This window comes from Odocoileus virginianus, chromosome 5 (genome assembly GCF_023699985.2).
Source record: "Odocoileus virginianus isolate 20LAN1187 ecotype Illinois chromosome 5, Ovbor_1.2, whole genome shotgun sequence".
In the NCBI taxonomy this organism is placed as follows: domain Eukaryota; kingdom Metazoa; phylum Chordata; class Mammalia; order Artiodactyla; family Cervidae; genus Odocoileus; species Odocoileus virginianus.
In genome coordinates this window covers 85,236,051-85,259,821 of record NC_069678.1, presented here as the reverse complement: position 1 = coordinate 85,259,821, position 23,771 = coordinate 85,236,051, and the positions used below count along the sequence as shown (strand labels likewise).

The 23,771-nt window shown below is 45.7% G+C and overlaps 1 protein-coding gene and 1 long non-coding RNA gene across 14 annotated transcripts in view; one reads left to right on the top strand and one right to left on the bottom strand.

The window, feature by feature from the left end:
* Positions 1 to 1,326, bottom strand: part of SCMH1 (Scm polycomb group protein homolog 1) — a 212,997-nt gene extending 211,671 nt beyond the window's left edge. For 6 of the 11 annotated variants that reach the window (XM_020914699.2, XM_070468350.1, XM_020914701.2 and 3 more), the window contains exon 1: positions 1,141 to 1,219. The gene's annotated coding sequence lies outside the window, so the exon portion shown is untranslated. Of the gene's footprint in view, positions 1 to 1,140 lie in introns of all 11 variants that reach the window. The other 5 variants (XM_020914690.2, XM_070468345.1, XM_070468346.1 and 2 more) reach the window with 2 other exon arrangements.
* A 140-nt stretch (positions 1,327 to 1,466) lies between these two features.
* LOC110151344 (uncharacterized) lies at positions 1,467 to 9,555 on the top strand. Of its 3 annotated transcripts, none has more exons than XR_011487929.1 (3): positions 1,467 to 2,419; positions 2,938 to 3,030; positions 7,327 to 9,555. It is a non-coding gene; the product is annotated as an uncharacterized lncRNA (long non-coding RNA). The 3 variants fall into 3 exon arrangements; XR_011487930.1 differs by having other exon boundaries at positions 2,938 to 5,452; XR_011487928.1 differs by having other exon boundaries at positions 2,938 to 9,555.
* Positions 9,556 to 23,771: the final 14,216 nt, after the last annotated feature.

Below are 23,771 nucleotides of genomic sequence, written 5' to 3'. Positions count from 1 at the left end.
AACTGGAATCAGTTAGTGAAGACAAGGCTCCGGGGACATGATCTTCAGATATCTTATTGGGTGTAAATAAGGGAACAGAAGAAGGAAGAATTGGAGGCATCTATTTCTTTCAACCAAAACAAACAAACAAAAATTTCGAAACAACAAAGCTTTCCAGGAACGAACAGGTTTCCTAGGGAAGAGATTAGTTTCTCGTCACTGGAGATCTTCAAATAGACCGGTCAAATTATTAGGGTAGAATTTGGGATTTTCGAAGCTACTTTGGTATGGGGGCGAGAGAAACGGATTCTAGATGACTTTTAAATTCCCTTCTAATCTGGAGACGTTCTGGGGTTCACCTATCTCCTGGAAACCCCTTTTCATTCCTCTGGGGCTGGCCCACAGCCGTGCCCACGTGTCCAAGCCCTCCCGGCCCCTGGCTCACCTCAGTGCCCAGAGGCCCCCGCCCCCATCGGACGTTGGAAACCAGCTCTCCCCGCCGGTTTCCGGCGGCACACGTGAGTTGTCCCGGCGCAGCTCCCGCGGCCCGAGCCAGCCGGGAGGACGCGGCTGACAGCTCCCCGCCCTTCGCACCTCCAACCCTCGGCGGGGCCAGGAAGCCCGCCGACCTCGGTCCTCGCCCGCCCCGAACCGGATCCGGCCGGCGAGGATCCACAGGCATCTCTCAGCTCTCCTGTCGGAGCAGACTGACAGCTCCTCCAACTCTTGGCCCTCGGCCCAAAACCAACACTCTCCGGCCGACCCAGCCCAGCTAGCTTGGACACAACGACCCCCCGCTCGGATCGCACGCGATGCCGACCCTCCAGAGTCCCCGTGTCCTTGAGTTTTTCCCTCGCGGAGCCCCGGGGTGCCCCTATTGAGTGAGGGCCGCGGGCCGGATACTGGGCCCCGCCGGACCGGCCGCGGATGCAGAACGCCGCGGGGGTTCCAGGACCGCTGAGTAGGCGGGCGACAGCCGCGCTCGGACCCCTGACAGGCTGACCGGTCAGGACACACAGACGGACAGTAGGGCCCGAGGGGCGGGGGCAGCGGCCCGGCCGGTCCCGGCGCTTCCTTCTCGCCCGGGGCGGCCCCTGGCGGCCCAGGCCCCTCAGGGCGCGGGCTTTCCCGGCGAGCGGAGGCGGCCACCGAGGCGCTTACCTGCGGGCGCAGCGACGGCGCGGGGCGGCTCACTCCTTGCCCGCCGCCATGTTTCCGCTGCGCAGCGAGCGAGAGAGGACGCGCGGAGGGGGCGGGCGGGGGCGGCTCCGGAGAGCGGCGGCGGCCGGCCGGCCGGCGGGCTGGCGGGCGGCGGGGGGCTCGACCGAGGCGGCGGCGGCGGCGGCGGCGGCGGCTGAGGCTGAGGCGGGGGCGGGGCGGGGGCTCCCTGGCCCCGCCCCCCGGGCCTCCCGCCGTGGGGTGGCGCGCGCCTGGGCCGTTGGGCCCGCGCGGAGCGGGGGCCCGGAGGAGGTGGGGGGTGTGTGTGTCTGTGTGTGGGGAGTACGGGTAGGGCGCCCCCAAGCGGCCCGGCCCAGCCAGCGCCCGCTGTCAGTCTCCTCCCGCCTTATACCCCGCGGCCCAGATCCACACCCCCACTGGCCCTGCGCGCCCCCTCTCAAGGGAGGGTAAACTGAGGCCTGGAGAGGGCTCGGGGACCCGGTGGTGGGTGACGTTAAGCGAGTTACCTCTAATCTCTACCGCAGGACCTTCACCTCTAAAGGAATATCATTCAATCCAGAAGGTTGGTGTGAAGATAAAATAAGTTAATGCTTGTGAAGTCCATGGGAAACAGTGCTGGGAACCCAGTAAGTAAATGCTCAGTAAATAGAAGATGCTGCCGTCCCTTAACTGGTTGATCCTTTCAACAAATACTTAATGCATTGAGCCCTATCCATGTACCTGTTCACAGACTCGTTCTGTCAGTAAACAGTTTTTGCTGCACTCCTCTGGTTAAACGGCCTGTCTACTTTTACCATCCCTGTTTTAGCAGAGAGGAAACTGAAGCTCTGGGAGGTGAGGCTACTTGTCCGAGGTCACCCAGACAGTAAATGGCTGAGTGGAGATCCACCTCCAACCTGACTTCAGAGCCTGTGCTCTGCCAGCAGGGAGTCATCAGCTGTCAGGATGGGTCGGAGCAGGCACTTTGAGAGTCAAACACTTTCAAGTTGGTTCTTGAAAGAGCCTGCAAGGAGGAAGCTTATTGCAGGCAGAGGGAAGGAAGTGTGCGTAAAGACACATGATAGCGGATGGGATGGCTGGTTGGCGTGACTGGTGGAGTGGGAATATGGGAGACTGTTGATGTGGTGATGATGGTTCTGAAGGAGGTCTTTGTGTAGCTAGAATGACAATTAATGTCCTTGTATGTAATTTATTTTATAGGCCAGTGGTTTTCATAGTATGTAGTTCTGGTACTCCTTGGTGTCCCTGAGATCTTTCAGAGGTCAGTGAGCTCAAAATTATTTTCAAATTAATGCTAAATGTGATTTGCTTTTTTCACTGTGATTCTCTCATGAGTGTACAGTGACGTTTTCCATAGACTACAGGACAGATGATATTTCAACACATTAAATGCGGAAACAGATTTGAGAATCCAGCTGTCTTCTTTAAGCCAAGTGTTGAAAAAACTTGTACAAATGTTAGACACCACTTTTCTCATCAATATTTTGTTTTAGAAATTATGGAAATTTTTTATTAAAATGTGATCATGTTAACATGTAATGCGTTTATTGTACTTTTAAGTGAATTAACAAAATTTTAGAAGTTTCTGTTTTAATTCCTAACATGGTAAGTAATGTTAGAAGTAACAAACAGTACATGAAAAATCTCTTCAAGTTCCTCCATAATTTTTAGAGTGGAAAGGGGTCCTGAGCCCAAAAGGCTTATGAATACCTGCAATAGCCAGTAAGAGGCTATTGAAGTTTTAAGTAGGAGAGTGACTAAATCAGATTTTCGTTTCAGAAAGAGCTTTCAAGATCCAAGCCCAGCCTGGAGGGGTGCGTTCACAAGGCCTAGGCATGCTAGACAGAAGGATAGAAACAGAAGTGCAGGCTGGTGAGCAACAGAGCTAGGACCCTGATGAGACTGGTCTTTTTATTCTTCATTTGGAATCCCTCACCACCTGACAAGCACCCCAGTGAGGGCTTTATTCCCTCATTTCCACTGAGTGCTGTGTAGTGAGGCTTTTGCTCACATTTGCTATGGACGTTTGGGCCCTTTCTGACCTCAGCACACTGTTTCCCCTCCTCATTGCCCACTTTCTAAGCAGTCAAGTGAGGGAGGCAGATGAGAGGAAAAGGAGGTTACCAATGGTCGTGTGGAGTGGGCCTGGGAATCCTGGCAGAGGGTTCCGCAGAGCTACACAGCCCAGGGTATCCTTCACATACTTTGAGGGCTCACAGGTGAGAGGAGAAACAATTGTATCAAAACCTCTGCTGTCAGGAAAGCTATTTTTGAAGTGAAGTTCCCCAAAGTTTTGAGACTCTGTTCCTTAACATTAAAAAAAAAAAAGTGTCCATATCAGGTGAAAATCTCCTAAAGGTGTATTATAAACTCCCTAGCCATCCTTATTTAAGAAACAGAAGTAAACTTAGTATTTTCTTGATTTATTATAAACATGCACTGGTAGCAATTAGGCTTTATTATTAAGGAATCCTCTTGGACTATTGAGTTAAGGACTTTTTTTTCACCTTAATGAATGGCCCCAGAATGCTGTGCTCTGGGGGTTCTCATGGAGGTTTCTTAAAGTTTCTGGTTTTCAGTTGCCACTTCTCCTGCTGTCATTATGCCTATCCCTTTTATACCTGCGTCTAATTTGCTGAAGTCAAGAAGGTGCATAGTCTAAGCTTACTGGAGTTGCATCAAATAGCCTCTAAGCAAGGGTCTGAGGGACTGTCCTGAGATGAGGTACTAGAAAGGTCAACTGCACAGGCTGTAAAGTGGGGTGGTTGATGGTGAGCTGTGGCCTTAGCCTTAACTTACTTGGTTTCATTTTCTTCCTCTATAAAATGGGGACAGTCACATACAGTACCTATCACGTTAAATTGCTAAAAGGATTAACCCAAGGCATTTAGTTGTATATTATCAGTTCTGTCCACAGATCAATTTATTCTTAGTTCCAGTTCCATTAGATAATTCCATAGGAGTCCTCAAACTCTGTAGGTTAAAGACCAAAATCATAACTCTCCATCCTAAACCTTTTCTTTCTGTCTGTGCTCCACATTTCAGACAATGGCACCACCATACTCCCAGTCACCCAATCTTAAAACCATAGTAGTGCTTCTTTTTAAATCTTTTTTATTCCCCAGCCATGCTATGCAGCTTGCAGGATCTTAGTTCCCCAGTCGGGGATTGTACCTGGGCCACAGCAGTGGAAGTACTGAGTCTTAACCACTGGACCACCAGGGATTTTCTGGTAGTACCTCTTAAAATTCCTCCCTGTCCTCCACACCCAGTCAGTTTTCAAAGCACACTGCCTTTTCCCTAGTCAAGGTGCTGTTCCATGGACTATCAGAGATGTAACCTAAGTCTTGACTCTCTTCTCTCTACTTGCCTTCCACAACTGCCAGATCCTGGAAGCATCATGCCTGCAGGACAAATCCCACACTTTTTAGCCCTGTCTTCAAGGCTCACTGGGCTTCCCAGGTGGCTCAGTGATAAAGAATCCTCCTGCCAATGCAGGAGACACGAGAAACACAGGTTCTATCCCTGGGTGGCGAAGATCCCCTGGAAAAGGAATGGCAACCCACTCCAGAATTCTTGCCTGAGAAATCCTATGGACAGAGGAGCCGGGTAGGATACAGTCCGTGGGGCAGCAAAGAGTCGGACACAACTGAGCACATCCAGGGTCATTATGATCTGGCCACAGCTCTTTGTTTCTAAATTTATTTCTCCCCTCCTTTATTTACTCTTTGATTCACATGTCAATTTTCTACATTTTTCCTTTGCTGGCCTTTTCTACATACATTCTTTGCTTCTCTGGGTTTTCCCGTATACTGTTCTGTCTTCTAGAATACCTTGGTCTCCACCTCTGTGTGTCCAAACCTTACCAGTCTTTTAAAACTTTGATTTCATGCTGCCTTCAAAAGCCTCACGTGATCCTCTAGCTTGTGTGTGCTGTGCTTAGTCGCTCAGTCGTGTCCAGCTCTTTGCGACCCCATAGACTGTAGCCCCCACCAGGCTCCTCTGTCCATGGGGATTCTCCAGGCAGGAATACTGGAGTGGGTTGCCATGTCCTCCTCCAGGGGATCTTCCCAACCCAGGGATCGAACCCAGGTCTTCCGCATTGCAGGTGGATTCTTTACCGTCTGAGCCACCAGGGAAGCTTCCCCTCCAGCTTGTATCATAAAAGCCTACATTTATGTAATGCTAAGTAAGAACCAGGAACTCTTCTGCACTGTCTTATTTAATTTTTATGACAATTTAATTTTCACAGCAAATCTATGCAGTGAGAGTTACTGTGATCTGCATTTTACAGGTGAGAAAACTGAGGAACAGGGAGCTAAAGTGACTTGTCCAAGGTCACAGAGCTAGTAAATGGTGAAGCCAGGATGGGAATCCAGGCAGCCTGGCTCCTGTTAGCTCTCAGGTCAGGGCATGCAAACCTCTCTTAGGGCCTTGGTCAGTTTCTGCCTCCTTATTAGTTAACATGACTTATCTTGTCTACTTGAAAGTGAAAGTGCTAGTTGCTCAGTTGTGTCCACTCTTTGCAACCCCATGTGCTGCAGCTCACCAGGCTCCCCTGTCCATGGAATTCTCCAGGCAAGAATACTGAAGTGGGTAGCCATTTCCTTCTCCAGGGGATCTTCCTGACCTAGGGATCGAACCTGAGGTCTCCTGCACTGCAGGCAGATTCTTTACCATCTGAGCCACATATCTTGTCCATTTACGCAGTGAATTTTTTGAGAGTAGATTAAAAAAATTGATCTATAACAGTATATTCTGAATTTCTTGAACTGGCAAATATTTATTTAATTTTTTTAAACAAATATAAAGTCAACAGAACATTCTATAGCAATAAAAATAAATGATCCAGAGCAGGATTGACAAACAGTAGTCCTTGGGCTAAATCTGACCCAATTCCTATTTGTGTGTGGTCCAAGAGCTAAGATTTTTTTTCCAAATTTTATTTTTTTTAATTATGGAAGTATGATAACACATTTATAGGAGACTTGGAAAATATAGAACAAGGTTACATATAGTTCCACTGTATAATTATTTTAAGTAGATAAATTAAGACTTACAGTTGGAATTTCAATAACAAACTCTCAAAAATTATTGGAATTAATATGTAGAGAAGTAGAAGGATATAGTAGACCTGAAAATCACTGTGAACTGATTAAGCATAATTAATATTTATACAATTTTTATACAACAGCAGGATACTAATTCAAATTCCCATAGACTGTAAACTAGGAGACATTTGAACATATCCAGAACATAAAACAAGATGTGAAATTTCATGGTCTAAAGGTGTTGCAGTCATACAGAATCTGTTCTCATCACTGTGGAATTATGTTAGAAATCAATATCAAAAGGTATTTGAAAATAATCCATATCTTTTCAAGTGCAATGTGACATTTACCAAGAAAGATCTTCAACTTAGCCATTGAAAGCTTCAGTAAAGTTAGAATGAAAAAAACAGAGGTTGATTGCAGAGAAAAAAGCATTTACATAAGAAATTAGTATCAAAATGAGAAATTAATATTAAAGATACTTTCAACAAAATCCCATGTACATGGAAATTAAATTAATTTTACACTTTTTAAGGGGTTGAAAATAGAATATGTCATGACATGTGAAACTTTTATGCAAATAAAGGTTTATTGGAATCCAGACAGGATTTCTATGGCTGCTTTTGTATCACAGTGGGCTTTATTACATGTGAAGCCTGCAGTATTTACTCTTTGGCCATTTATAGAAAAACTTGCCAATCCCTGACCTAGAGCTACATGTAATAACATGAAAATGTCTTTGAAACAGCACTGAACAAAAAAGTATAAGCAGTATGCCACTTATATAAAGTTTAAAAATAAGCAAAACAGGACCAATTTTGTTTAGGGACCCACATGCAGTACAACTATAAAGACATGCATGGGAACAATAAATAATAAATTCAGGGGAAAGTTTATCTCTAGGGGCTGGGATGGGCATGCCTTTGGAGCAGAATACACAGGGAATTTTAACTGTTTGCAAGCAAGGTGGAGGGTATACAGCATTCCTTGTATTAAAAATTAAAACATAACATAGATGTAATACTGACAAAAATGTTTCATAAGAAATAAATAAATGAGGTTCATGGACTTTAACTTCTATTTTGGCTGACTGAAAATATATTTGGCTTTTACCTAGAAGGCGATGGCACCCCACTCCAGTACTCTCGCCTGGAAAATCCCAGCCTGGTGGGCTGCAGTCCATGGGGTCGCTGAGAGTCGGACACAGCTGAGCGACTTCACTTTCCCTTTCATGCATTGGAGAAGGAAATGGCAGCTCACTCCAGTATTCTTGCCTGGAGAATCTCAGGATGGGGGAGCCTGGTGGGCTGCCGTCTATGGAGTCACACAGAGTTGGACACAACTGAAGTGACTTAGCAGCAAGGTGTTCTAAAAAGCAAGAGAGTTCCAGAAAAACATCTCTTTCTGCTTTATTGACTATGCCAGAGCCTTTGACTGTGTGGATCACAAGAAACTGTGGAAAATTCTGAAAGAAATGGGAATACCAGACCACCTGACCTGCCTCTTGAGAAACCTATATGCAGGTCAGGAAGCAACAGTTAGAACTGGACATGGAACAACAGACTGGTTCCAAATAGGAAAAGGAGTATGCCAAGGCTATATATTGTCACCCTGCTTATTTAACTTATATGCAGAGTACATCATGAGAAATGCTGGGCTGGAAAAAGCACAAGCTGGAATCAAGATTGGTGGGAGAAATATCAATAACCTCAGATATGCAGATGACACAACCCTTATGGCAGAAAATGAGGAACTAAAAAGCCTCTTGATGAAAGTGAAAGAGGAGAGTGAAAAAGTTGACTTAAAGCTCAACATTCAGAAAACTAAGATCATGGCTTCTGGTCCCATCACTTCATGGCAAATAGATAGGGAAACAGTGGAAACAGTGTCAGACTTTCTTTTTCTGGGCTCCAAAATCACTGCAGATGGTGATTGCAGCCATGACATTGAAAGACGCTTACTCCTTGGAAGGAAAGTTATGACCAACCTAGACAGCATATTAAAAAGCAGAGACGTTACTTTGCCAACAAAGATCCATCTAGTCAAGGTTATGGTTTTTCCAGTGGTCATGTGTGGATGTGAGAGTTGGACTGTGAAGAAAGCTGAGCACCGAAGATTTGATGCTTTTGAACTATGGTGTTGGAGAAAACTCTTGAGAGTTCCTTGGACTGCAAGGAGATCCAACCAGTCCATCCTAAAGGAGATCAGTCCCGGGTGTTCGTTGGAAGGACTGATGCTGAAGCTGAAACTCCAATACTTTGGCCACCTCATGCGAAGAGTTGACTCATTGGAAAAGACCCTGATGCTGGGAGGGATTGGGGGCAGAAGGAGAAGGGGACGACAGAGGATGAGATGGCTGGATGGCATCACCGACTCGATGGATGTGAGTTTGGGTAAACTCAAGGATTTGGTGATGGACAGGGAGGCCTGGCATGCTGTGATTCATGGGGTTGCAAAGAGTCGGACACAACTGAGCAACTGAACTGAACTGAACTGAAGGTGTTATGGTAAAATATAAACTACTCAAATGGTGTGGAGTTTGCTCAAATTCATGTCCACTGAGTTGGTGATGCTATCTAACCATCTCATCCTCTGCCATTCCCTTCTCCCTATCTCTTATCTTTCCCAGGATCTTTCTGATAAATTGGCTCTTTGCATCTGGTGGCCAAAGTATTGGAGCTTTACCTTCAGCATCAGTCCTTCTAATGAATGTTCAGGGTTGATTTCCTTTAGGATTGACTGGTTTGATTTCCTTGCAATCCAAGAGACTCTCAAGAGTCTTCTCCAGCACCACAATTCTAAAGCATCAATTCTTTGGCACCCAGCCTTCTTTATGGTCCAACTCTCACATCCATACCTGACTGTTTGAAAAACCATAGCTTTGACTCTATGGACCTTTGTCGGCAAAGTGATGTCTCTGCTTTTTAACACACTGTCTAGGTTTGTCATAGCATTCCTTCCAAGGAGCAAGAGTCTTAATTTTATGGCTGCAGTCACCATCTGCAGTGATTTTGGAGCCCAAGAAAATAAAATCTGTCACTGCTTCCACTTTTTCCCAGGAATCTCGGGGGCCATCTTAAAATTCTGCTTCCTCCACCTAGCGAGACGTGTTCTCTTAAACACTTCTCTATGAATTCTCCTGGCAGTCTGTAACTTTTCCATAGCACAGTATGCATTGTATCACCATTATTAGGGCACATTTAAAAATTCCTTTTCTGGGCTGAAAATGTCTCGAAATCGGGAAAGTTGTCTATACCTGTAGCTCTCATGCTTCAGACGAGGCAGTTGCATGAAGAGGATATTCCTACACATTTGCTGAAAGATTAAAAGTGTGCATAGTATCGTGTGAGGCCTTGCTTCTTTTTTTGATCCAGATCAAAACCCCTCTGACGCGTCTCGGGGAGAATTAATAGCTCCCTCCCTGCACTGTCGTTTGGTGTCACCTCTGTATGAAACGTGTCTCCTTGAAGTATCTTAAGTTAGACTACAGTTTCTTGAAGGTAGCACTTCACCTTTATTCCACTTTTATTCCAGTGCACAGCACATCACAGATTTCATTAATTGTTTCATGTTTAAAGTTTTAAAAGAAAGTGTAAAGGGTTTAAAAACTGAGGCAGGTGTAGAGTAGATTTGGGCTCTGACCAGCCCCTTGGAAAAGAGTCCAAGGAGAAGCCAAGAGATACAGAGACCATGGGGAGGAAAGAGAACAGGCAAATCTGTCAGGGTGTGGTCTTTTTTTTTAAAGAAGGGATGCTACAAAATCCCGTCTGCTGTTATGTATGTCTCATTAAGAAATAAATCTGAAGAGCCCTCTATAAAGGACAGCATGAAGGAGCAAAGATTATTCTGGGACTGACAGTTGGGGAACAGTGTTTAACCAAGTTGCTGGGTGGACAGTGACCCTAAGGGAGAGTTGGTAAATGAAAAGGAGCAATGGCTTCTGGTGCTTAAAGAAAGTAGGGATGGTGGTTTTGGCAGGAGGTGCTGACAAAGCCTGCAAGCTCTTAACCTACTCCTGGATTTGGATTTTTTTCTCTTTCACATCTTCTTCTGGTTGTTGGCCTTTGTGACTCCTTTTCCACTTCATGCCTGCCTAAGATCATGAAAAGGCTTCCCAGGTGGCTCAGTGGCAAAGAATCTGCCTGCAGCGCAGGAGATGCAGGTTCGATCCCTGGGTCGGGAAGATCCCCTGGAGAAGGAAATGGCAACCCACTCCAGCATTCTTGCCTGGGAAATCACATAGAGGAGCCTGGCAGGCTACACAATCCATGGCGATGCAAAAAAGTCAGACACAACTTAGAGACTAAACAACAGCAACACAAAGATCATTAAATGGGGCAATTTAAACAGATTTTATCTGAATACTAAGTTTGGGATCAGAAGAAATGGTTGGACATTTTCTGACTGATTCACCAGGAGCCCTGAATCTTCTGGAAACAATTAGGAGGATGGGATAACATAGTCCGTTGTTGGAATTAGAGGTGGGCTCGTTACCACTGAAGCACATGCCTTGAGTGTAGGGGAATAATGCTGGAGAACCAAAGGATGACAGAAGAACCCCAGTTCTCCTTAAATGATGGTCAAAGACAAGTTCGCTTAGACCTTCCCTACGATTCTGTTGCTCACAACCCATGTGTTTACTGGCCGAATGGAGAGTTACACTTCCTTTGCAAGACTCGGGAGAGACCCCAACATGGCACACTGCTTCCCCTCGAGGAGTTTACAGCCCCACAAGAAAGGGGATTATAATACAATGCAGGAAGTTAAAGTGCCATGAGGGAAATGCAATCAGAATGATGCAGTGTTTAGAAGAGATTGTTTCTTAGAGAAGGAGGACTTGAATGATGGTTAGGGGAAGTTGGAGGTGGTGGAGGGAGTATTAGGGGAATGGGGCATTGTATGGACAAGGTATAGCCAGCTAGGGACAGAACACACTGAAGAAATGGCAAGTAGTTTCATATGGCTAGAGCCAAGGGTTCTTACTAGGGAGACACAGTCAAAAAGCTGGACAGCGAGAATGAGGCTTAGCTATAGAGAGTCTCAGCTGTCAACTAAGAATCTTGAGAGTGGGTTGGGTAGGGTGAGCAGATAGAGGGGTGGAGGGGGCTTGAGGGGTGGTAGGGGCAGATAGGGAGAGCAAAAGTACAGGTTTTGGTTGCTTTTGTCAGGCTCTTGCATTTCTTTGCCCGGAATGCTTCTGCTCAGCCTCTTCTCTGACCTTCTGTGCACCTATGTCCATAACAAAGCCATCTCTTCCAAAAAGCCTTGCTTTGACCCTCCGAGATGACTGTGACCTCTCCCAGTTCTGAGCTCCCCACAACTTATCATCTGACCCTTTCTGCTGACCTTTGTCACAGCCCACCTGCCAGATAGCTATTTTAAATCTATATCTATTTTACATCCTACACATATTATATACTTGGTAAGCATTTGTAAGTCTGACAGAATTCACTTCCCCTTGAGTGTTCGGCATATAACTTGGGGAAGCAGGGTCATGAAACTTGATGAACCTAATATTTCTACAAGCATGGTGGACAGACCATAGATGAGAATGCATTTCTGCTAAGGCCAGAGGCTGAGATTCGACAGGACCTCGGAATTCATGTTCACCTCATTTTATTAGTGATGCCCAGACAGGTACAATAACTTGCTCAAAGTTACACAGTGAGTTAATGATCTAAAACAGTGTATGTGGAGGGTTTTATCACAGTGCCTAGCACAACAACGGGCATTCAGTACTTCCTCTCTAGCCTCTTGAACTTTAATCAAACACCAAGCTACTTGTAATTTTTTCCATCCTTTATGGAAACTTTACGCTGTTTCTTGCATTTGAGGTTCTGCTTGTACCTGGAGTGAGTGAAAGTCGCTCAGTCATGTCCAACTCTTTGCGACCCTATGGACTATACAGCCCATGGAATAGGCTGTATTGGAATTCTCCTGGCCAGAATACTGGAGTGGGTAGCATTTCCCTTCTCCAGGGCATCTTCCTAAGTTAAGGATCGAACCCAGGTCTCCCACATCGCAGGCGGATTCTTTACCAGCTGAGCATTTCCCTCGCTCCGTTGCATACGTATCCTTTGCACCTGTGTCTGCCTGCCCCCTGAAGATCAACTCAGAAGGTTGGCGCTCTCCGTGTATTCTTTGGAACACACTCAGCACCTCACACCATTCCTGGAACATAGCTGTGCTCAGTAGATCTTTATAGAATGAAGGCACAGAGAGGGGCCATCCAGGCCCAGGCCCCAGACCGGAGAGGCAGCCTCCTTATCATTCTCAGTAACTCACAGGGCCCAGACTGGCTGCTCAGATTCTAATGGTGCGACGGCTTTGCAGAGGAGTGCTGAGCCTCAAACCTCACTGTTTATCTAAGACACTTCTGCTCTTGTTCCTCTTGTAAAATACCAAATAAAAATAGTTCCAGGAACTATGTGGCTGAGAAATTCCAGGCTCTGTCTGAGCTCCTAGATAAAGGCTGTTATTGTTAGGAAGTTGGTCATTAATCCAACCTGCATTCTCTCTGTGCTTTAGTTCCACATCCTTCTAAAGGCACTGAATCTTTTTGTCCTCATTTGCCCTTAAGCCTGGTAACTGGAAAAAAAATTAACTTGACAGCAGTTGATGTAAAAATGATCTAAAGGTATCAGTTGGCTACGAGCACACTTTGTGCTCTGGGCTTGTGACTTTAACTTACTCTCAAAGTACTTTACCAGATGGCTAGTATCCTCATGTAAAAGATGAGAGGAATAACACCTTCCTTGCCAGATTAGTGCAAGAGTGAAAGCAAATAAGATAGGCAGAGGTTCCTGGCACGTGTGCTCAATTGCTTCAGCTGTGTCCGACTCTTTGCGACCCCGTGGACTGTAGCCCACCAGGCTCCTCTGTGCATGGATTTCCCAGGCAAGAGTACTGTCGTGGGTTGCTAGTTCCTTCTCCAGGGGATCTTCCCAACCCAGGGATCGGACCTGCATCTCTTGCATCTCCTGCATTGGCAGGTGGATTCTTTAACCACTACCACCACCTGGGTACAATAGCAATGGTTAAAGAAATGTTACATCTTAATCAAAGGTTGTGACCCCCTTCCTATGTTATGCTGTGGTCAGACTTCATCTGGGCTATTAAGTTTTGTCGGTGGGACTCATATTTTTGAACAGATTTGTTGACAAATTATCACCCAGAAGCAAACAACCAAGATGATAAGAATCTGGAAATCAGACTTTATGTAAGAAACAGTTGAAGAAGTTGGGAATGTTTAGCCTAGGAAAGAAATAACTAGGCCTAAAATGGCATGGGGCAAGGCTGTAGATGGGTCTTCAAATAATGGAAGGATTAACATTTGGAAACATGAGACAAGGGTTTGATCCCTGGGTCGGGAAGATCCCCTGGATAAGGAAATGGCAACACACTCTGGTATTCTTGCCTGGAGATTCCCACAAATAGAGGGGCCTCGCTAACTGCTGTCCATAGGTCGCAAAGGGTCAAACACAACTGAAGCAACTTAGCATGCAGGTAACATTTGGAAAAGGGTTATACCTCATTTCTATTCCATAAATATTTATGGAACACCTGTTACATGCCAGGATCTGGGACTGCAAAGAAATGCCATGCCTGCCTCAAGGATCTGGGACTACAAAGGATCATGACAGTGCAAAAGAGGCTGTTTTAAGAGGTGTTCAAGGTGCTGAGAAAGTAGAGAAGAACTGATTCTGCAGAGAGGCAAGGGAAGGATTCGCCAAGGAGGTGACATTGGAATGAACGGTAAAAGCAAACTAGGATTTCTTCAGGCAGAGAAAGAGGGGAGGGGCATGTAAGCAGCAAGAGCAGCGTGTGCAAAGACAGAAAGGTTTCCTCCAGAAGAAGCTGGGATGAGCAGGAAGAGGAGAGAGAAGTGAGCTTGTGAATTCCTCTCAGGGCCAGATTGTCAAGGGCCTTGGATATTAATCTAAAGAGTTTGGACTATTTACCTTAAGTGGGTATTGAAGAACCATCAAAGGCATTTAAGCAGGGGATTTTTAAAAGGAAAGCTCCAGAGTAGTGTGCTGAAAGGGCTTTGCGGAAGAGAGAAGGCAGGGAGATGGGGCATCTCTGCATTCCGGAGAGTTACACACTGGCTTGACTCTTCCACTTGTGGGTGAACTTGGGCACGTTAAACTTTTTTTTTCTTATATTGGGATGGTCATATCAATAAGTGCCTTCTCTTTCTCTTAAAGGACAGAGTAGATAGAGAAACAATTCTGCTCAATGAACCTTGAAATCATGGTCAAACAATGGAATAAATTCCCTCGGGAGAAATAGATATGTTCCCTGGATATGTCCAGAGGCTATTTCTTTGGTGGAAGGGGAGTTGAACCAGATAAAACTCTAAAATCCCTTTCTATTCTAAGATTCTGTCACCGTCAGAGCTGATGTACTAAGGATTTGGTCCAGAACCTGAGTTTTGACATAACCTTTTAGTATGGAAAGCAGAACATCGGACCCAAAGGAAATGCGTTTTTGGTGGTTTTTTTTTTTTTTTTTTTTGACTGTGCTGGATCTTTGTTCGGTCTCTCTCCAGTTGCGGAGAGGGGGTCTACTCTAGTTGCGGTGCACGGACTTATTGCGGTGGCTTCTCCTGTTGCAGAGCTCTAGACCGCGCGGACTTAAGTAGTTGAGGCATATGGGCTCAGTAGTTGCAGCTCCCAGTCTCTTGAGCACAAGCTCAGTGCATGGGCTTAGTTGCTTCTCGGCGGTGGGATCTTCCAGAGCAAAGATCAAACCTGTGTCTCCTTCATTGGCAGGCGGATGTGTCTCCTTCATTTACCACTGAGAGACCAGGGAAGCACTGGAAATGAGTCTTTAAAATGAACATCTATTAACTGAAGTGTGCAGTTTGAAAAGACCCAACCTCAACTGACAACAGAAGGAGTAGGTAGCCATAGGAGAAAGAGAAAGTAGGAGAAAGCGCACGGGATATGAACCTTAGAGGTCTAGGTTCCAATATCAGAAATTAAGGCTTTTGCTCTATGGTCCTTGGCAGCTCATTCCCTATGTCTTGGCCTCAGCTTCTTCATCAAGAAGATGTAGAGGTTGAACCTCTTAGAGGTCTTCTACTACTAACACTCTAGGATTCTTGGAGTCTGAGTTATTAAGGTAGTGAAAATTATGGATATAAAAATATTAAGAGAGTCTAAGGATTCCCACAGCAGCTCTATCACTCACAGGTTATACACGTCTCAATTTAGCAGCATCAAACTCCATAAAATCTATTCGAAAAAGTGTCACATGCACTGGGAGTGAGACTCATTTAACATTCTCCTTGGAATAAGAACTTTGGAATTCAGTGCATTTTAATGCTCGGCATTAACTTAGCTGCAAATTGGATTATTTCATATTTCTGGTTGAGAGAGAAGGCGCATTCACCAGTATGGCACAGAAATATAAACGTCAGTCATCTGTCACCGAAGGAAGAGATTGTTTGATCTCTGTGTTAACTTCAGAGCTCTGACACAGCCTCATCTGGCAACAGACAAAAATGAAGATCAGGTGCTTGTGTATGTGCCCTTCCCTCTGACCAGCATATCCTCCTGACCAACCCCTGCTCATCCTGTTTGAAGCTTCCCCTTCCTCCTTTTCTGGTCAATAGAACAGGTCCCCTCCCCTCACTACGCTTCCTCCCCCAGCACCTGGTGTCTGTCACAGAGGGCATTCATCTCAGTGTATGCTAAGTGTTGCCTGTATGACAGTAGTTGTCTAGGCATGGGGACCAGACACGTGCCAGTTGTATACATCCTCTCACATTCCACACAGCAACGTTTATGGAGCAGGCACCGTTATCCCCAGTGTAACTGAGGAAACGGGGGTCAGAGGAGTTAAATCAGTTTCTCAATATCATGCGACTAGGAAATAACCAAGTCTGGCTTTGAATCGTGCCTTTTTGACTCCAAAGCCCAGGTGCTTTAGATTTGCCATGCCCTTCCTTGTCTTACTCATCACTGTAGCCTGAACTCTGAGTAGAGGCCCAGCCTTGGGTATACATCAATTGCAATTGTCAAATGACTATCCATCCAATTCTGGTCAATCAGTCAGTAACTATTTACTGAATGGAGCCAAGTGCTGGGGGGCGGGTTTGGGAAGCGGGGGATGGAGCTACAGAGGAGAATGTAATTGGGTGGAACTGAGCTGGCCTTTCCTTGACTTGCTGTGAGCTTCTGGAGACATCTGCTTTGAAATAAATACTCTCATTAGCCTTCGAGGTGTCTCAGCTCAGCAGGAGATGCCGTGGCAGTCTCTTGACAAGGCCAGCTGGCAGGATAGACCTGTTTAAACCAAATTAGTTTCACATCTTTCTAACAACGCTGCCTTAAGGTCCTAGTGTCATAGGAGAAACAGAACTCAAAAACAACTATTAATATAAGGCATACAAAAAGGGCTTTATGAAAGGCTGTCCAAGATTCTGAGAGAGCAGAATGGAGAACGTGATTAATTGTGCCTGTAAGAATCAAGGGGGCAATGAAAAAACTTCAAAAGAAAGAATGGAGGGTTTTACAGAGAAGATGGCATTTGAGCTGGGACTCAAGGGATAAGTAGCTGTATTTGTTGGTTTATTTATTTTCTAGACACAGAAAGAGAAAGGCATTATTGATGGAGATTATGCAAAGGAAGGGAGAGACCCCACAGGAAGCTGCAGATGGTTCTCTGGCAGCGGGGTGGGAGTGGCAAGAGGTGAGTCCCCAGGTAGGCAAAGGGTCTTGTTGAGTACCTGCTAAGGACTTGGATTTATTCTGTATGTATTCTAAGACATTCTAGTGTTCAATAAGCTACATCTTCAGAGTCTCCTTACCTTTTGTCTTTTGACCCCAAAGTTCTGACAATAAGCAGGAAAGCAGAAGTAGAGTATGGTGAAAATTAGGAGTCAGAGGACTTGGAATCTAGTCTGATTCTGCTGTATTCTTACTGGTGACTCAAATCTCTAGGCTTCAGTTTTCTCATATATTAAGTAAAATGGCTAGAAGATTTTTCAGAGCTCTACTATTCTATGAGTCTGTCAGCCAGTTTCACAAGGAAACTCCTTCACAAAGTTCAAATCAGGTCTTGTGGTGTACAGACCCTTGAGGCCACCTATCATTCTGCTGGTATTCATGGCTTCATGTAGCTCTCTCCACTTTACTGTGGGCAGGGCCTGTGACTTGCTTCTAACCAACAGAATATATCAAAGATGATCAGATGGATGGAGGCATGTTATTTCATAAGTGATTACATAGTTACACATGACAAAATTATAGCACCCATCTTCCTGGAGTCTCTCTCTTACTCCCTGATTGGCTTTGAAGAAGTAAGCTGCCCTGATGGGGGATGCCTATCTTGGGGGGCCCACATGACAAAAGGAACTGCAGGCAACTTTTGACAGCTGACAGGCAGCAAGAAAGTGACAGTCCTAGAACTTGAAGGAACTGAATTCTGCTAACAACCTGAGTGAGTGTGGAAACATCCTTTCCCAATTGAACCTCAGATAGGACTCCAGCCCCGGCCAACACTTTGACTGCAGTTTTGTGGAACTCTAGGCAGAGGACCTAGCTAAGCTGGGCTTGGGTTCCTGACCCATAGAATCCATGGGATAATAAATATGTGTTATTTTCAGCCTCTAAGTTTGTAGTAATTTACTGTGCCGCAGTAGATACAGTTTCCCATTCTTAATGCTTAAAACTCCTGACCTCAGGCCCTGTGATCTATTCACAACTGCATGCCACCTGTCTGTGAGTAATCCCATACCAATATCTATGTGTATTTATGTGTGGGTGGTTTTACCTACCTGTCAATCATACATTCATTTTCAATCACAGATCTTCAGGAAATACTTATTATGTATGAAGCACACACAGAGATGGGTAAGTCCAGGGTTTGCTCTGAGTTGCCCACAGCCTGGTTAGGGAGAACAGTCCATGGTTCTAGAGCTGAGGAGGGTCCACCTGCAAGGGGGTTGGGGGACGGGTAGAGAGCTCAGGAAATAAATGTGCATCTAGCACTGTATAAATGAATTTGCTTTCCCAGTGTCATCTCATTTGAGTCTCGTAAACCTCTAGGGTAGGTGCTGATTTTACAGAGGAGGCAACTGAACCCCAGAGAAGTTAAAGGACTTGCCTTAGGTCACATACATAGTACGGGTCAGACTCAGGACTCTAACCCAGTTCTTCTGACTTCAAATCGTTCGGATAATTAAGCATTAACTACACATTTCCTGGGCCTCCCTCGTGGCTCAGCTGTAAAGATTCCCGTCTGCCCTGCAGGAAACTCAGAGACTCAAGTTTGACTCAATCCCAGGGCTGGGAAGTTCCCCTGGAAGACGAAATGGTGACCCACTCCAGTATTCTTGCCTGGAGAATTCCATGGACAGAGGGACCTGGCAGGCCACAGTCTATAGGGTCTCAAAGAGTCGGACAGGACTGAGCACACACACACATTTCCTGTGTGTTACCATATTCCACTGGGATGTCTAGTGGGGGGACTTCCCTAGAACTCTCTGGGAGGTGATGTGGTAGAATTCTGTCAGATTCCAATGTTGATAGAGTAGTGAGCTTTCCACCACGACCTCAGGGACGGAGAAGGAAAACAGAAGCACGCCCAGGCCTGTCACTCACCCCCAGTGAGCACTCAGAGCATTTTTTATAAAGACCTAAATTTGGGGGAAAAAAAAAAAAAAGACCTAAATTTGGCCCTCTCTGTCTGGAGTCCTTTTGTGGTGATAAGGATGCAGAGCAGTGATGCTCAGGAACCAAAAGAATCTGCGACTTGGTAAAATGCAGATTCTACGGTCCTGTCTCCAGGGATTCTGATTCAGTGGGGCCCAGGAAATATCTTCAACAAGATCCTTCCTGGTGCTGACACAGACACATCACAGAGCACATGGACCTCGACGATAAAATCACAGCTAAGCCAGAGGGTCTGTTCGCCTGGACTCTGATGGGAGCTGGTCCTGATCATCACCCCACTAATGTTTATAATTTCCTTACAGCAGAGGGGAAGCCCGCGGTGTGCTGGTAAATGTCTTAACCACTAGTTCTCTGGAGAAAAATTTAAATCAAACACACAAAAAATCCCTGATTTACAGCATTTGCCAATATCTGTGGTGTAAATGTTTACACTGTGTCCGATCTCAAGGACCAAACTGGCAGCACTGGACCCTGAACTGGGAGGAGATACACCCCACTGGAGATACACACCGTTGACCCTCGCAAATCGGGAGGAGCCCGCTCAAGCCACCACTGGAGGAGGCCCAGAGAGGAGAGGGGACTTGCCTCTTAGAAACTGACAACTCACGAAGGGTTTCTGGTCTCTGATGGATTATGCTTTACTCATGACTCAGTTATTAGGCCTTACCTGGAATGTTGGGGCTAGAGAGGATGAATTCAGGTGGCCAGGTTGCTAAGGCGTGCAAGGATGGAGGGCCGAGAGCAGGCCCAGCTCTGTTCATCCCTTCTTTCCTGGGAGAGTACAGGAGCTCATGGACTGGTGGAAGGAGCATGGGCTTTGGAGCCAGTACTGCTTCAAATACTGGCCCAAACATTTACCCTACCTGTCAACTGGGGGGAATAATGTTACCTTTACCCCACAGAATGGTGGTGAGGATTAAATGAGGTAAAGTCTGGCACATGATTAGATTTCTGTAAACATTCATCCTTTCTCCATTTCTTCCTTGCCCGTGACACTAATTTCTCAAATTTTTCTTGAGCCCAGTTAGACCAAAGGGCCAGTTTTGTTCATAAGCAGAATAGTAAGTCGCTCATACTATATAATTGAGGGAAAGATGCTTCAGACAAAAATTTATATGTAATGATGTAAATGCATGTACATATACATACATACGTGTGCATTCCTCTGTTATTCATTCTGTCTATCACCGGGCTGAAATTTTGTACTATTTAAATCTTGGTCAATGCACCACAACAGAAGACCGCCAGGAACATACCTGTAGTCAACAGAGTTAGGTTTATTACTTGCTGCACAAAGGCCATGGCCCTCCTTGTGGAAGCCCACGGTGTCTCAGAAAGAGGCCAGCAGTGGGGGGCTTGTTATAAACAGGAGTTTGCTCTGGGTTAGGTGCTGTCAGACAGCAGAGGAAAATGGGCTGATTGGGTATCTTCACTTTTAATCTGAGAGAGGGCCCGGCCAAGGGCAAAGGCTGTGATTGGTGCAGAGACTCGTCACTCGTGTTGCCTGGGGAGAGGGGGATGTCAGTCGCTCTTATGATTCTGTTTTCACCTGTAATCGAAGGTGGTGGTGTACTTTTTGTCTCACTGCATCACTATTACGGTGACCTCATCTGGTGTTGGTGTTCTATGAATTTTATATTTGTAGGAGGACACGCAGTCTAGCTGTAATGACCAGGCTAGCTGACAGTTCCCAGGGCTTCTGTTGACTTTATTTATTCACAAAACATTTACTGTTGTCTTTTAGGCACAGTCAATATACTATCTCAGTGAAACCTCATAATCCTGTGAGGGATAACGATCTCCATTTTATAGGTAAGAAAACCAAAAAGTGAGTGAGTTTCCAAATTCACCCATTAAAAAAATATATACACAGATGTTTCTGGAGACTTGAATCCAGAACTCCGAACTCTGAATCCAGGAGCTATTAAGCCACTTTGCCAGGAGTGAGTCTCTGGGGAGGCCAAGGTTACCACAAGACTCCCTTTGCTATCTGGAAGTGGCTGCTGTTCCTGGCAGGACTGGCCTGCCCAGCCCGAGGCCTTGACCACTCAAAGTGAGTGCTGGGCACAGCAGCGGGGCACATGCCTGGATTTCGTAGAGTGGAGAAGGTGGGCACCTGGACTCTTTCCCCCGTGTGACCTCGGATAAGTAACTTCCCCACTCAGGTCCTTGGTTGCCTTATCTAGTGATCTAACAGCCCCGGAGCTCAGGAAGCCTATGAATAAGTGTTTTTGAGTGAACGCGTGGATGAATGAATGAATGAATGAGTCTAACCAGAAATGGATCTTCTGCAGTCAGTGTTTTGTTGTTTTCCCATCTTTCTCGTTTGGTTGGTTCTATCCCCTGCTTGGTTTCTACCTCTGTTGCTCTCCCAGACCTCCCTCCGCTGTCGATGCTCCTTTCCTGCTGGCCCAGTAGTAGCTGCTGACACGACTGCATCCCCCAGCAGCCCCTCAGCCTCAGCGACCTCAGGCCTTATGTCAAGCTGCTCCAGCCATGGGTCTGTGGCCAGCTCCAACCACCATCCCCTGCAGCCCCCTCCAACCCTGCCCAAGTTGCTTAGCCAAGAGTCTAAAGGAGTTGTGGTACATACACACAATGGAATATTACTCAGCCATAAAAAGGAACACATTTGAGTCAGTTCTAATGAGGTAGATGAACCTAGATCCTATTATACAGAGTGAAGTAAGTCAGAAAGAGAAAGATAAATATCATATACTAATGCATATATTCAGAATCTAGAAAGATAGTACTGAAGAATTTATTTGCAGGGCAGCAATGGAGAAACAGACATAGAGAACAGACTTCTGGACATGGAGAGAGAGGGGAGGAGAGGGTGGGATATATGGAGAGTAACATGGAAACTTACATTACCATGTGTAAAATAGATAGCCAATGGGAATGTACTGTATGTCTCAGGGAACTCAAATAGGGGCTCTGTATCAGTTTAGAGGTGTAGGATGGGGAGGGAGATAGGAGAGAGTTTCAAGAGAGAGGGGGCATATGTATGACATACTTATGGCTGATTCATGTTGAGGTTTGATAGAAAACAACAAAATTCTGTAAAGCAATCATCCTTCATTTAAAAAATAATTTTAAAAAAAGAGAGAGAGAGTCCTGAGGAGACTGGGGCCTGCCTTAGATTTGACCCCATCCAACCCCATCAGGCCCAGAGAGGGCACACAATTTACCCATAGTCACACGGCAGCTGAGCATGAGTCCACAGATAGAACCCAGGCATCCTGATCACTAGTTACAGCCCCTTGTCTTCTGGGGCAGTCCTTTTTAATTAAAACCTGCAGATCCTTGTACATTCAGTACGTTGATTCCACACACCTTTGTTGACTTGTCTCCTGTCGTGGGTTCTGGAGATGGGAAGAAGAAGAAAACACTGTCTGTGCTTCCAAGGAGATCCTAGTCAAGTGGGGAGACAAATAAATAGATAACTGCATCATAAGTGCTCTGGTAGCTAAGAAGACAGAATGCTGCAGGAAGATGGGGAAGTAACAAGGAACTGTCGGGGATGGACAGAAGCTCACGACATCTGAGTCGGGTCTTGAAGTATATGTAGGAGTTTACCAAGCAGAGAGGGTGAGTGTGGAGTAGAAGAGCACGGCAGTCGAGAGGAGCTACCTAACCTGAAGAAAGCATGGGCCCATTGAGGAGCATGGCAGAAGTTACCGAGCATGACCTGGGGAGGAAATGGTCTAGAATAAGAAGGATTTAGGTTCTGGTTTCAGCCCTCCACAGTCACGGGATGCCTTTAGGCAGGGATCATTTAGTCTCAGTGTCTCAATCACCTCCTCATTTTGCCAGAAGGACACCCATCAAGCCTCGCAGCTGTTGAGCTGCTCTACCCAATATGGTAGCCACTAACCACAAGACACTATTTACGCTTTAATTCATTTAAATGAAATGTGATTTAAAATTCAGCACCTCAGTTGTACTAGGCACACATCAAGGGCCCAAAAGCTACTGATAAAGTGGCCACCCTGTTGGCTAGCACAGATGTCAAATCCTTCCATTATCTCAGGAAGTTCTTTGGGCCATGGTGCTCCAGCGCCCTGGGATCCTGACAGGGGAAGGGAAATTATCCTGATCTGTCACACAGCAAGCTCTCTGGCCTCCCCACCAGCCTGTTCAGGAGCTCCCTGAGAAGATGATGGAGAGGACACACTGTTCCACTGCCCAGCCCTGGTTCCTGCCTCACAGTGACCTAGTGGGAAAGGATAGGGTCCTTCGTCCCTCTGTCAATACCTGCTATTTTCGTTTTTAAAAATATTGATTTATTTATTTTTCAGTGCTGGATCTTAGTTGTGGCATATGGTATCTTTAGTTGCAGCAATACCTGCTATTTTCTGATTTAGCTACAGGAAAACATACTGCAGCACCTGACTTGTAACTTTGTATATGATCAGCTAGTCTATCCCCACCACCATTCCCTCATAAGGAAACAAGTCCAGAGTAGCCCAGTTTAGGACTCAGGATATCTTGAATGATGGACCTTTTGGTATAATAACGGTCTTTGGGCCTCAGTTCGTCTGAAGCAGTTCAGATTTTAAGTTGTAGCCCACACAATCCTACTAGAAACCACTGCATCAGACAAATGACCATTAGTATTGTCTGAATGGTGGCTGCGTGTATGATTGTGTCCTGGAGCTCGCAGGAACTAAACAATGGAAAATCTTGTTTGTGATGCACAAGACTGCCATGTGATCTGGTTTAATGGTTTAGCAAAAAATAATTAGGTAGCAGATAGAATGGATAGTGGTTTTAAAAGAACAGGATAATATTAAGTATCCTGTACCAAGCAGTCTTTTGAGAGAGCCTAACAAACAATAACCCTTCAAGGTCGGGAGGTGAGCAGTCTCTTTATCTT